Consider the following 14,285-nt stretch of genomic DNA (forward strand, 5'->3'; position numbering starts at 1 on the left):
ATGAACACTAAAAGAACCATATGCATCCTTAAATGGTTGAAATGCTTCTTCAGAATGATGGAGAATGTGTTGTATATGGTTCTATGTAGAAGCTTTTCGAAAATCATTCTATATAGCACCAACAGGGTTCTGCTATTGTTACAAGCTTGAAATCGTAATTGAAACTATGGCAGAACCCTTTTTAGTGCTATATAGAACCATTTTCTATTTCCAAAAGGTTCTGAAAAGAACTGCTATCTTTACTAATGAAGCCTTAAAGAACCATCTTTTTTAACAGTGTAGCTGAATAATGAAAAAGCTTTGTTTGCCTATCAGCAGATGAGGTGTAGCTGTGTGAGAGAGAGAAAGATAGAGAGTGAGAGTGTGACAGAGAGAGAGGGAGCAGAGGCAGTTGTAAAAACATAGCAGGACTCTAGTGTGAAGTAGTGACACCTCAGGTGATGAAGGTTTATTAGAGATAAAGGTGTGAAAAGAAATGTGGATAATTCCTTTACCCACAGAACCTTTCATATCTTTTTCTACTAATCACTGAACTATATATTAAAGCTATATGGAAAAGGAAACTTAGAAAACAAAACCAAAAATTCAAAACTGAAGTGTACACACAAACCTGCAGGTTTATGTGCCTTTTCTTATTGAAAAAGAGCATTATTAATATAAAAAGTGTTATTAATATAAAAGTATGACTTTGGCACTGCTTTTTTAGAGTTATGTACTGTAAACTATAATGGCAGTTTATTACATGGAAAAAGTTCTCGTGCTGAAGAGCTTGTTTTGTTTTTACACCCCAGGTGTAAAACGCTGCACTGATGCTGTTCACGTTTCACAGGATGAGCGGTCAGCTCGAGGTCCCGTGAGGTTCCGTTCATGGCCCATTGAGGATTTAATGGAGAAACAAATATACAGGACTGACACAGCCAGTGCAGTGGCCATAATCACCAAAGCTACCTTGATTAGTTTAAATTTCAATTTGGAATTCTGTAAATGATTAAATTATTCACTGATTGTATGCACAACATGCTATAGTCACTACCATTCCAAAGACTGAAATGAGTTAGTAAATGTCTGATTGCTGCTATTTCATTCAATGGTAAAATACAATGTAGGCTAAATAAAGTAAGTTATTAAATGATAAATAACTGTAATTGTTTGTTTATAGTAATATATAGTGAAGGTAATGACAAGAAACGGACTGTGATTATTTATAGTCATTTAAATAGATGGGAATTTGATCATCAATACTGTAAACAGAGTCACTCAGAGTGGTTTGATGTGAAATGGTTCGCTGTAGAGAAACTTGCTGACTCTGTACAGTAGAATTTAGTAATTCAAGTAATAGTTACCTTCCTCCAGATATGATCATCACTTTCATAACTTCATGCTCAAGTATTGTGGAATCATCTACACCATCACTGCCAACACATATTACATTTCTTAGCCTTTTTATAGCCATCTAATAACAATTTTAAACCTATGAAGTATGTAAAGGAGTGATTTTATACCTTTATCTGCAGCAGAATTGGTGTCTGATTCCAAACTTTTAGGCGGTGGTGTATATTTTATAATGTTTTGTGAGTGGATTGGCCGTTTTGTTGTTGTTACTGAGTCCGGAGAGGCTGATTACAGAAAAGAGGGACACACACAGGTGCAGCTCCAGCTTTCTCTCCAAAATACAGAGGTGTCAAACTCCACACAGCACTGACTCGCTCTCTCACTCCCTCACCCGGCGACCTGAACCCACACACACAGCGAGAGAGAGAGAGAGAGAGAGAGAGAGAGACAGGGTAAGATGAGGGCAAGTATGATGACTTACACAGGTGAACTCTCTACAGTAACACAGCGGGAAAAGCCCAGCTACAGGTCCACATCCACAGGACAGTCAAATCCATTTTTCAGATTTGACTGAAAATATGATTTTTGACTGACCTGTAGCTAAAAAACCTTCCCCCAGTGCTAGATGCCCCCCACACATACATACGTGTGTGTGTGTGTGTATATCGCTTTTATTGTTTGTCACTTTTTGAAAATGTGTGTTTTCCTTTACGTTGTGTGTAAACTTCATGATGAATGGACCAAAAGAAATGACCCAAAAATACTTGGAAAAAAGTCTGGTTACCTTGACTATATATATATATACATAGATAGATAGATAGATGGATATAGATATATGTGTGTGTGTGTGTGTGTGTGTGTGTGTGTGTGTGTTATACTGAAGTATATTTTTAAAGGCAACTTACTGATTTGAAATTAGTAATATTTCTAATTACTTATCTCCCTTTCTATCTTCCTATCTATCTGCACCATTCTAAGATTGCAGGTCACAAGAAAGAGAATGACTCACAGAAGATTCTAAAATGACTGAGATGTGTAAGATCAAGAATGAAGTAATAATTAAATTAACATTCAAAATTTATCATATTTCAAAAGTGGAGATCAAATCTCAAGGCAGAAACCTTGTAAAAGTCGTAAATTTCGGAATGTTATTTGTCATTTTATTCATTCACAGTTCACACAACTTGTGCAATATTAGAACAAAACACTTAAAACACTTTATATATATTTATATATATTGTAAAAGTTATTTTTGTGTAAAATAACACTTTCAAAGTCATTTTAGAATCTAGTACAGCTTTATGACTTTACGTTCCAATAAAATCCAAAAATGCCCAAACAGACAGGGTTCAGTCTGGACTTTGCTGTTTATTCTTGTTCACTGACCACTGCGCAGCATTAATGTCCTATAATGCAAAGGCTTCACTGTCAGATTCATTAGTTGGAGCTGGACAGGTCAGTGTGACAGGATCAATCAGGCCGTTCTCTCACAGCTCTGGCGTCAACCGCTGCCTCACTCGCGCATTCACAGAGACTCTGATCACCAATCAGTGCAAATGTCACACCTCAAGTGTAACACACTAATGGAGGTTATTAAGCGTAATTAAACATCATTAAGGTCAACTGCGCTGCTTAGCCTTTGAAATACAACCTCATACAGAGATTACACTCACTGATTACACAGAGAGAGAGAGAGAGAGAGAGAGAGAGAGAGAGTCTGCCAGGCAGTCAAATATAAAAATAAATCTTTTTCATGTCAAATTCAGCAAATAAATAGATATTCTTCACTAAAGTTTGCAGAAAAATGTCATATTGAAGTGTATTCACTGTCGAAGATGTAACTTATTTTCACTTAGAAAATCTGTAAAACATGCCATTTGAGCAGGGATGTTCAAGCTTTTGCATACCACTGTATATCTAAATAAACATAAGATGTAAACACGATATCTAAATAAATGTAAGCAGTATATGGACAAAAGTACTGGGACACACCTCTTAACCATTGAATTAAGGTGTTTTATTTAGTCTCATTGCCACAGGTGTGTAAAATCAAGCACCTAGCCATGCAGTCTGTCTTTACAAACATTTGTGAAAGAACGGGTCGTTCCAAAGAGCTCACTGAATTCAAGCCTGGTTCTGTAATAGGATGTCACTGTTGAAACAAGTCAGTTCACAAGATTTCTTCCCTCCTAGATATTCCACTGTCAACTGTGAGTGGCATTATTGAAAAGTGGAAGCGTTTAGGAACCACAGCAACTCAGCCACAAAGTGTCAGATCACATAAAGTTACAGAGCGGGTCACTGAGACGTATAGTGCATAAACGTCCCCAAAGCTCCACTGACTCAATAACTGCAGAGCTCAAACCTCCTCTGACATCAACATCAGTACAGAAACTGAGCGCCAGGAGCTTCATGGCATGAGTTTCCATGGCTGAGTAGCTGCATGCAGGTCTTACATCACCAAGCACAATGCCAAGCGTCGGATGGAGTGGTGTAAAGCACTCAGCTGCTGGACTCTGGAGCAGTGAAATCGTGTTTTGAGGAGTGATGAATCACGCTTCTGTATCAGTTAGTCTGATGGAAGAGTCTGGGTTTGGCGAATGCCAGGAGAACATTACCTGCTTGACTGCATTGTGCCAACTGTAATGTTTGGTGGAGGAGGGATAATGCTATGGGATTGTTTTATAGGGGTTGTCCTAGGCTCCTTAGTTCCAGTGAAGGGAAATCTTAATGCTTCAGCAGACCAAGACCAGGACAATGGTATCCTTCAAACTGTGAGAACAGTTTTGGGAAGGTCCTTTTCTGTTCCAAAGCAAGATCCATAAAGACATGACTGGATGAGTTTAGTGTGGAAGATCTTGACTGGTAAGTGTAATGTGTAGGTGTCCCAATGCTTCTACTTTTCCATACAGAGTAAGAAATGATATCTGAATAAACACACACGCCATGAGCCTAGAAAAGCATAGAAACATGAGGCCTTTTCTGTTCAGCTTGTAATTATGTAAAATTTTGTAACAGATACAAGTATAAAATGTTTCTGTTACGATGCTGCTGCTCTAAAAGAAATGATGTGATGAACAGAACTGTAGATGATTTTTCTAATGACAGATAAAACCATATAACATCAGTGATGAAGTTATAATAAAATAAAACTCCAGAATGCCTCGTATTTTAAATGTAGTGATCAAGGTATCAGTGCAGGGTCACACAAGGACAAACTTGAGGCAGATAACACAGAGAAACTACACTACATACATGATTATATTATTTATCATTTCGTAACTTCTTATTTCCAAAAGAAATTCTGTTTTTTCAGCATGCAACAATTACATGATTTACATGAAAACACAGAAGATACATTCACTTTTATTATAGTTTTATTATATAAATTCCCACTTATTCACTTATTGAGCCCCATAATATTCAACATACAGTGTATTAAAGTTATTATTGGGTAAAATAACAACACAGAAAGAGAATTCCACTGTCTTTCAAAATTTTTGCATGATTCAGTTGTTAAACGTGATCAAAGTCGTTCAGAGTGGCTTGATGTAAAATTCTAGAGAAATTTGCCAGCTCAGGTTTCCTCACAGCGGTGGTGATCGGACAGGGTTTCTCAATCAGTGAGTCGTAGACACAGTTGGGCTGTGAAGCACACTCTGGTGGTCTCTGAACCAACACTAAGGTGAGGCAAGTGGTCCACAGTGGGCCATCAATGGCACTTTGTAATACAATGAAATAAAATGAAAAAATAACTAATAACACTGCAAAAAATGATAACAAGCGAAAACATCTTCAATGTGGTCAATATGTTTAATATTTCTCATAATGAGACTGTTGTAAGAATATTACTTTACAGTAAGATTTTCCACCTGTTTCTATATTGAAGAAATATTGAAGGTAATTTTGCTTATTTTACAAAATAATGCTTAAAGCAAGTGAATTAAAAAAAACACTTTAAGTAGATAAAATGACTAGAAACAAGTTAAAAATGTCTAGAAATAAGTGAAATAATCTTATAATGTTCTTTCAACAATCTCATTATAAGAAATATTTGATATATTGACTACATTTAAGATGTTTTTGCTTGCTAAGATAGCATTTGTTTGCGATGTATAAACACAATCTAAAAAGTTTTCAAATGTAAATAATATTGATACAAGTTCTACAACACCAGAGCTATTTTTTGGATCATTCCTCTAGAAACACTGTCAATTTGTCATTCCACTCAATTTCCGGAGTAAAACAAGCTTACAGTTATGTTTTAATCTGTTGATATTTGACGTTCAATGACAGAAGTGATCACTGAGACACCCAAACATTGTTGTGTTCAAAAAGCCCAAACAGTCAAGTTGTTTAAGCAGAAAACTTTACCTGTGAGCTTTTAGTTATGAATAGGTGGGCCTTGAGGTGTTAAAGGCTGAGAACCTCTGTAATTTTGTTTATATCCAAAATGGTCAGTAAACCTACACACATCCTCCGTGTTGTATATATATTTTTTGTTCCTTGTAATTTATCTTTGTGATCAACTTTTTATTGCATTTTATAACAGGTGAGGAAGGAAGGGGGTAGGGAAGATAGGATAGGACGGTGATATACATTGTTAGTAATACACACAGATCAAAGATACGACAAAGGCCATACAAAACAAACAACCAAACAATAAACATTGCATAATTCAATTGGTATGACTGTATTTTGAAAATTATATATCCAAAATTTCACAGCTGAAAACTGTGGTGTAATGAAAAGTTGTAAGACAGTTTTTTTGGCTTTCATATGTAATGTTGATGATGGTGAAATAGTGGTAAATCTGAAAGAATACATTATTTTTAAGGTCTATTTGCTTGCTTGTAACTTTCCGCTATGAAATCATTTAAAAAATGTTTTAGGTCCATAGCTTGTCTCAAAACCACTATAAACAGTCTTTGACATTAGGCAACATATTCAGAATTATTTCATGTAATACCTTTCTGTGAAAAAGTTTTTAGAAAAGCTTTAAATTCTTCCGATGTGCCACTGTGAACAATTCTGACTTGGCAAGTTTCTCTAGAACAGAGCATTTCACATCAAACCACTCTGAATGAGTTTGTTTACATCTTCACTGTTTAATTTTGCACTAATTTAGAAAAATCAGTGAAATTCCTCTTTAATGAGTGACCTCAAACTTTTGAACAGTGGTGCACATTAACATCCATTACAAATATAAGAGTTAAAACAGTGAATTAGGCTGAAATGTAGAGAGCTGGAGGAGAACTGTGCTGAAGAGGAGTCAAAATTCACACCTCTGCTTCTGTGGCCTTCATCAGCCTTTCCCATACACAGGCCTGGAGCCCCGGCTGCTCGGAGCCTGCAGAGGTGTCACTTCACACCTTCTGGTCCGGCATAAAAACCTCCAGCCTTCGGCTTTTGCCTTCATTCGCTCTCCAAAGTCCTCTAGCATGGATCCATCCAGCCTGTGCCAGCACCCTCAGAGCCTGTGGAGCTCAGACTCTGAGTTCTACAGCATTTCTTCTCCAGAGACCATCTCACCGGCTCCTTCAATGGATTTCAGCAGCTCTCCGTCCCACCAGTCCAAGCAGCACAGACCTAACAAACCAGGACGACCGAAACTGGCCAAAAAGCCTGGTTCCACAAGATCCAGGCTGAAGAACCCAAGTGAGCAGCGTCAGAATGCCAGCGAGAAGGAGAAATTGAGGATGAGGGACCTAACCAAAGCTCTTCACCATCTCAGAACCTATCTGCCTCCTTCGGTAGCTCCCGCTGGACAAACCCTGACCAAGATCGAAACTCTACGCCTCACCATCCGCTACATCTCTCACCTGTCTGCTCAGCTGGGCCTCACTGAAGAATATCTGGCCCAGAAGAAGCACACGGACAGCAGCAGTGGATGGGGAAGTTCTCCAGAGATCATGGGCTACTTTCAGTGCAGGGCCACACAAGGACAAGAACATGGTGCCTATGCTGGAGAACATCAAAGCAATTTGCTTTACACAGAGCAGAGGATGGACAAGAACCAGCACAGCGGTCAGATTTCAGAAGCTTGGACGGATCAGATCTACAGCTCAGATATGAACGTCAGCGCATTTCAGCCACAGCAGTGTGCTCAGCTGACACAGTCATGCCAGGTATGTATGCTGGAATAAAAGCCTTGCCTACATTGACCACAACATGATCGGTTATGAGCTTGTAGTCTTTGAAACCGGTTGAAACACTAAGTGGCCAATCTGTTACATCAATAGTTCAGTTAATTAGCAGTAAGAACAAAATCCAGGGCTGGAAACTGGATTCAAGGTCTGGATTTGAAGATCACTGGTCTGTAGTCTACAGTAGAATAAAAACTAACACTCCTGGTCAGTCTACATATTTTGTTGATTTTCTAAGTGTAAATAAGTGAACACATCCTCTATTCAGAACACACCAGGGCGTGCAAACTTTTGCATACAACAGTCCATCGCTGCTGTTATAACCTCCATTTCTGTCATTTTCTGTTTTTTGCATCATTTAAAAAGGCCTGCTGCCATTTACACTGAGTCAAACTGTAATGACAAATGGACCAATAGAAACGCTCCAAAATGACTTTGATGAATACAGTCTTGTTGTGTTTACTTACACTGAAAGTCAAGAACTTTTCTTCTGTTGTAAAGTTAAGTTTTTATGAGGTTTTGTTCCGACAGTGACGGTTTACAGGTTTTATTAAGTTGGCTTGAAAAAGCCAACTTACTGTTCTTCATAGTTTCATTATTAGTAGTAATTACACTTCGTCTATAAAGGCAAGTCTGTACAAAACGAGTACTGAGCAAGTCAACTGTCTAAAATTACTATACAGCTCTATACATCCTGCAGTATAACTACTATAACTTACTAACAGAGCACTTTTACTTTAACTCTGTTCAGTAGCATTGACATCTGCCATGATATGATCATGTCAGTGTTATGTAGCAGCATTCAACTGTCACTAACTGTTTGATATGGATTTATTTGTATAGACTTTCTCATATGAAATAAATCCAAAGATTTTCAACAGGAACATCAGTTAAAGCACTGTTTTTGTTGCTACTTTATCAATACTTACACTCTCCTTCATTTCTTCTTTATAGGTTTATGGCTATCAACTTGTTCCACAAGCCTTTTGGAGCTGAGGACCACACGAACGTCTACTACCGAATCCGCTCTGAAGCCCACCAAACTGCCATACTGTGAAACCAAACAGACTGACAAAGAAATGTCAACAAATGTTTAGCTTTAGATGTTTTAATATACTGATTTATTTATATATATGTTAAGTATGTCTGTCTTTTGTATATACAAAACTATATTTAATATGTATTTATAATAAACAATGTATTTTGAATAAACAATTCTTACCAGTACTTTTTATGTTTGTATATAAAATTAATACATTTTGAAACGTGAAAGCCTTGAATCTTAAATGTCATTCGCTGTGCTAGATATTAGCAGCTACTTGCCAAAACCTTGAGATGACCAGAAGAGGGCACCACTATCTTATATTAACATTACATCTTAACACTTTAAGCATAGAACATAGTTCTACAATATTTATACAATACATTTTATAAAATGTACACACATCTTAAAAAATTATATCCTGTCAGGTGCAATGATCTTAAATCTAGTTGATATATCTAATATTTCCCACTTTGAGATGGTTGTGCTCTTATTATAAGACATATCTAGCTTATTTCTAGACATTGTTTACTTGTTTTAGGTCATTTTATCAAGTAAAATTATCTCACTATACTGGCAGATAATTTTGCTGGTTTTAAGCACATTTTAAAACAAGCACAATAATCTGCCAATATAGTGAAATAATTTTACTTAATAAATTTCTGAAAAAAAATAACGTATGTCTAAAAATAAATTAAATAATCTTAAATTAAGTATATAACAGTCTCAACAGGAGAAATATTAGATTTCTTGACTATATTTAAGAACGTTTTATTTGACAAGATATTATTTTTTGCAGTGTACAACACATTCCACAGGGAACAGACTTAAATATGGCATTTTTCCCCAATTTTAATGCACAATTTCTGTTTATTTGCTGAGGTTAACACATTGGAAAAATGAAATCTAGATAGAAGCGAAGATAAATAATGAAATATACTAAAACAGCAATAAAAATACAATGTGCAGTACAAAAATAAGTACTAAAATTGCATAAATACTATGCAGTTGACAACACAGTGGAGCATGTAGCCTCCAGCAAATAAACTGTGTGACTATGTATTGTAACAGTTAACAGTTTAAAAAATAAAATATGACAACTAAAATCTGCCATAACTTGAAAAAATATTAATATATATGAAAAATAAAATGTGCCATAACTTGAAAAATATGTAAATATATGAAAAATAAAATGTGCCATAACTTTTGCACAGGCAACAATTTATGTTTGATTTCCCATAATATGTTAAATTCAGGAAATAAACAGTAATTGTGCATTAAAATGTGCCAAAGTATGTTCTCTGTAGAGGATGTATTCACTTATTTTCACTCAGAACATCAACACTTTGTCATGTGACTGTACATATGTATTTTGTAGTATATAGTGTTCATTTCTCACGTAGATTGGAGTATGCAGTGTGCATAATTTTTATAATATACAGTTTATTCTACAAATACCTGTGTTATCTTTAGACACATTATACATGTATACACAATATTAATTCTACATTTAGGGATATATTGATATATTGTGGTATGTAATGTAAAGTGACTTGAATAAGATTTCTCTGAAGAGAGAGAGAGAATTAGTAGATCACACCAAGGACAAACACAGTTCATCTGCTTGAGCTCAAACAGGAGTGGAACCCAGCTGTGGTATCTATAGAAACAGAACGAAATGCAGGCTGTGTCTGCATCGCTGTAGTTCCACTCCAGTCCTGTTTCTTATCATGTTTTTTGTGATTTAATTCACTTCTCAGTGGCCTTTAAAGTAAAAGAGCATAACTGATGTGTGAAGAGTTGTCATAGATAACAAGGTAAAAACAAGCTGTTCTGTCTTGTTTAACATATTGATCAGTTGATTGATCTGCTGAGCTTACTGATAAGAGCCAATAGCTCTTCAGATCTCTCCAGTGTTGATGTGTTTGCATTCTTATCAGCTTTTACCACTTTGTTCAAATCACTGTCGGTGTAGATTCTGAAGGAGCTACATTGCACGTTATCAAATGACTGATTTAAACAATGAGAAATTAAATAAGACTCAAAATAAAAAAAAAATGATTAACTAGTTGAGCTTATTTTCACTTTGAAAATCAGCAAAATATAAACTGATTAGGAGTGAATTGAAGTGTATGTGTGTGAATATATATATATATATATATATATATATATATATATATATATATATATATATACATATTGAAGGATAAGCGGTTTAGATGATGTGTGTGTGTGTGTGTGTGTGTGTGTGTGTGTGTGTGAGAGAATGAGAACATAACTTTGAAAAAAAACTCTTCAGTCTTTATGTTTATTTGTATTTGTTCTAATGTCTCACAGTGTTTTAAAGGGCAAAGACGCACTTTCCTCCAAGATCAACAGCTTTAAACAGTTCTCATTCACTGATCTTCTCTGTGTGCACTTTATCAAAGCTTTAATGTGTATTGAGTCAGAAGCTTATTGTAACTAATGAGGCTTAACTGAGTGTGTAGAGCTTCTTCACACTGCAGCGTCTAGCCACAACCGCACCCCCTCCCACCACACGCACACACACACACACACACCTCCCTCACTGCCCCAGAGCTCTGGAGTGAGAAGATTACATTAAAATGCATAGAACAGTGCAGTGTGAATGGATGTGGAGTCATTAGGCTGCGGGTTTGTTTAGTCAGTCAGTGAGATGAGTTTGATGTGCAAAAGCTGATCTGAATCCACACTGAGCTCTTTCATCTGCAGAGGCACAACACAGCGCTTAGAGATGTGAAGATGTAGAGCGGACGCGCTAATTAGCTCATTATGACGTGTGTTAAACAACGTTTGAGGAAATCAAACTCTAAATTAGGCTGCAGCCTTTGACCTTTTCATGCTGCTCTGCAGTAGGAGTGGCCTGATTAAGTTAAAGGGGAACTGCACTGATTTTTCAAAATTCCTGCACGTGTCAAAGGTGAAGATGTGTACAGTGTCACTCAGAATGGTTGACAGCAAATGCATCGTTCTAGAGAAACTTACCAAATTAGAATTGATTACAGTGTTGATGATAGGAGCCAGACATCTAAAGCATGTGAAAAGCTTGGAATGCCTCTAAAATCTGTATTACAAAAAAAATTACACATTGCCTGAGGCCTTAGATTATGCTTTAACATTAAGACATTGCTTTGAGAAGATTTTGTCCAAAAAATTAATTTTGGGAATCCATTCATGGCGGAGGGGTACAAGCAGGGTGTTCCAGGGCAAATAGTTCCCAAACAAAACCTAGTTTTCAGATTGACCACTAATTTACCATAATCAATATCACACATATAAAAAGAAGACTCATGTAGGTTCACTGTTGGTTTTGGACAGTAAATTAAATATTTGTGGCTGTGTTGGTTGTTGTTTGTGTTGTAGACGTCATGACTCCTGGTTCCTATCACCACCATTATAAAGATATCAGAGTCTGTCCATTTTTATATACTCTTAAAAAAGATTGTCATTCGAGGGTTCTTCAGTAAAGAAAATGGTTCTATATAGAACCATGAACACTCAAAGAACCTGGTTCTTTGCATCATGAAAGGGTCCTTAAGAATGTGCTATAGAAGGTTCTATATAGAACCTTTTTGAAAAGGGTTCTATGTAGCACCAAAAGGGTTCTTCTTATTGTTTCACTGTCAAGCTTTTAACAATAGAAGAACCATTTTGGGTGCTATATAGAACCCTTTTCAAAAAGGTTCTCTACAGAACTATCTACAGCACATTCACCATTAATCTGAAGAACCCCCTCATGATGCAAGGAACCCTTTGATTGATTCAGTGATTAGTTAGAGTATTATTACATGGATATTAGGCTTCTTATTTTTAATTATCTTAATCAAAAGGGGATGAAAATAGAGGGGTTGCAGTTTTACGCAGGGGAAGTTTTTTTTATCTTTTTTTTACTGGGGGGATGGTATTCCCTTGGTTCTTTCTTCAAATTGAGCTCTGCAACTCATATTTCTGCCTTAAATGTCTTGCACTGTCATTCTTAGAAGTCAAGAGTTATTATGGTTATTTTGCTGCATTATTTTCTGTAATTACGTAATTACTACATATCAATTACTGTACTGTAAGACTGTTCAAATCTGAACAACTTTTTCTGTTTGTTTTGATGTCAGAAGGCTAACAAAAATGTGGCACAGCTGTACATATGAACTTTTTTCTTCAGAGCAAAACCTTTTATCAAAATCAAATTACAATAAAGCCTTTCCTCTTTTTTTATACATACAAATGGTTTGGATTAAAAGGTTAGAATCTGCACTTTCCACAGAATTTCTCTGTTCGTTTCAGTGAGTTGCGATTGAGAATATAATTAAAAACAAATTTGAGAATATTTTTAATCATTTGCTGTGACATCTAATAGTTCAGCATGACAGAAAAACTCTACTGTGGTTTTTCTATTGAAACTTTAAATGTATAATTCTTTACTCCGTAAGTGTGTATAGTGCTGTGAGAACTTGACCCTTTCCGGCTCACACCTGTGCGAGGGTCCGAGGTGTCACTTCACACCCATGACCAAGGGAAGAGGGTTATATATATGTAATATAATATACACTTTATTCATAAAGCACTTTTTAAACCTTTTACTAGTAGTGCTTCATTTAAATCAGTGTTATTTTTTACATATAAATACAGACATGGAGAAATGTAAGTAAATGTGTGTGTGTGTGTATGTGTGTGTGTGTGTGTGTGTGTGTGTGAGAGAGAGAGAGTAAGAGAGAGAAATGGGGGGGTATAGGAGTGTGTGGTGGGTTCTATAAGGGGTAAAATGTAACACTTGTGTTGTGGGAATGGCTGAAGGTGAGCTAGTCCACTGCTTAAATCTGCATTCTCACAGAGATCAGACTCGGAGGTTAAAGGTTTAAATACACAGCTCCGTGTAAAAGAACCTGAGAACATTGGAGTTAAAGTGGTTAATCAGGCCAGTGAGTGTCTTGTAGTGGGAATTTGAGGCAATTCTAACCTTTCAGTGAAGAAATATTGTTTAAAGTAATATATAAATAATGAACATCTTTCTCGGTAGACAGAGGGGTACATACATATATATGTATGTATATGTGTATATGTACATACACAAACACATGTATATATATATATATATATATATATATATATACATACACACTATATGTACATATATATGTACATCTATCTCATTGTGTATTTCTTTTAAATAATGAGAAATTAAATGAATGTTAAATCATTTTTAATGTAGCTTTTTGCTCACATTTAATTATGTACAGTTGTGTGCAAAAATATATATGTATACTTTATTAATGTTTAAAATTAATATCACTTGTAGTATTTTTTCTATATTCTGTAAATGTTACACAGTGTTTGATCAAGAATAAACACACTTCCAGTCCAGGCAGAAAACTTTAAACAGTTTTCTCAGTTGGCCTAATAGTTCTGCACAGTACTGTATATCACTGCTGTCAGAACAAAACCTTATATCTCCAAAATGGTAACTTCACAGGAGAAGGAAAAAACCTACTTTAGCTTTAATTTTGAGCTTTTCTTTTGGTCCATTCTTCTTGAAATTTACACACAAGGTAAAGAGCAACAGGCATTTTCAAATTATGTCAAAAACTGATGGCAAAAATGGAGATACAAGGTTTTGTTCCGACAGCAGCGATTTGTATTCCAAATAAAAGCGTCATTTCAGGAATATTAAATATCTCAAAGAACACACAAAATACTGAAAGGCAATAATTTATCTTAGCTCTTCTTCTCGGTTGGTTCTGAAGACTCACTTA

The sequence above is a fragment of the Colossoma macropomum genome, unplaced genomic scaffold (genome assembly GCF_904425465.1).
Source record: "Colossoma macropomum unplaced genomic scaffold, Colossoma_macropomum, whole genome shotgun sequence".
Taxonomy (NCBI): Eukaryota; Metazoa; Chordata; class Actinopteri; order Characiformes; family Serrasalmidae; genus Colossoma; species Colossoma macropomum.